Consider the following 1,175-nt stretch of genomic DNA (forward strand, 5'->3'; position numbering starts at 1 on the left):
TTTGTACAGGTTTGGCACAGCATGAAGTTTAAGTAAATGTTAGAATAGAGCTGTTTAATAAGTGTTCTTATACTTTCCTCAATTTTGTGTACATCTTTTAATTAACTAATAATTCAGGTATGGTCGAACCACAAGCAAATAATTACATGTACATCTCTTACCAAACCATCAACAGACATGGTCCTCCGAACAGGAGACATGGGCACTTCTTTTGAGGGGGATGGCAGGGGTACCGCTGCTGATCAGCATTTTCAAAAGAAAGGAGATATTATTGAAAGGTAGAGCTTCTCATTTACAACCAACAGATGAAAATGTAAACTCAAATGCCAGTTAAACACAATCTGCTCTCACTTTTTGGAGCTGATCTGAAGCGCTCTGCTTTATGAAATGATGCAGTTCCTTTCACATCACCAGACTTCACCTCATATGTACCAGGTGGAGGAGCACAACCTAAATATACGAAAAAAATATCAAGCATCAATAAATAAAGGCTATTAATATGAACCTCTCAATATCTGGGAGACAGCTGACATGTCTTAACGTGTCCTCTCAGCTGTGTGAAATACATGAGCAGCATCAGTCTTCATTACGTGATTTTTGATTGTGATTTTGTGAAATGAATGACTGCACAGCGTGCAATTACGGTTGTGTATTTGATAAACTTTGGCAGAGAATTGACCCATCGCAGCTGCAAGAAAACAGCCGTTTAATAACTGTATGAAATTATAAAGTTGAGCTTTATGAAATGGGTTTAGACCGTGAGAACTAAGCAGATAACTACATTAATATCACTTTAATTATTTATTTTAATTAAACTGTTTAAAGCACATAACAGTTACTCTACGTTAACATCGCATAACTTAATAGAGAGGAGACGAGAAACTTACCGACATGCTCGTTAAATCTCTTTAATGGAGCTCTTGAGAAAGACATGACCGACAAAAGAGGTCGATAACTCAAACACTGTGGAAAAACCTATAAAAAATGTGAAATTTGTTAAACTTAAGTGTTAAAACTTCAATATGCTCGAAGGTCAACAAGTGCTGCACACCCGATGAAATTTTGAACTAGTAAGCCCGCCCAATATAGCGCAGACGCTTCTTCTTCTTCTTTTAATTTTATTGGCGGTTGCATTTACCGCCACCTACTGGACTGGAGTGTTGGCAGTACTTTGA

The 1,175-nt window shown here is 37.4% G+C and overlaps 1 long non-coding RNA gene across 3 annotated transcripts; it reads right to left on the reverse strand.

The window, feature by feature from the left end:
- Positions 1-160: 160 nt before the first annotated feature.
- LOC107734081 (uncharacterized) lies at positions 161-1,077 on the reverse strand. 3 transcript variants are annotated; one of them, XR_001639060.1, is made up of 4 exons: positions 1,052-1,077; positions 888-975; positions 352-450; positions 161-238 (listed from the first exon to the last, which is right to left on the reverse strand). It is a non-coding gene; the product is annotated as an uncharacterized LOC107734081 (long non-coding RNA). The 3 variants fall into 3 exon arrangements; XR_001639061.1 differs by lacking the exon at positions 1,052-1,077 and having other exon boundaries at positions 161-235; positions 888-1,041; XR_001639059.1 differs by lacking the exon at positions 1,052-1,077 and having other exon boundaries at positions 888-1,041.
- Positions 1,078-1,175: the final 98 nt, after the last annotated feature.

The sequence above is a fragment of the Sinocyclocheilus rhinocerous genome, unplaced genomic scaffold (genome assembly GCF_001515625.1).
Source record: "Sinocyclocheilus rhinocerous isolate Xijiao unplaced genomic scaffold, SAMN03320098_v1.1 scaffold39686, whole genome shotgun sequence".
Classification (NCBI taxonomy): Eukaryota; Metazoa; Chordata; class Actinopteri; order Cypriniformes; family Cyprinidae; genus Sinocyclocheilus; species Sinocyclocheilus rhinocerous.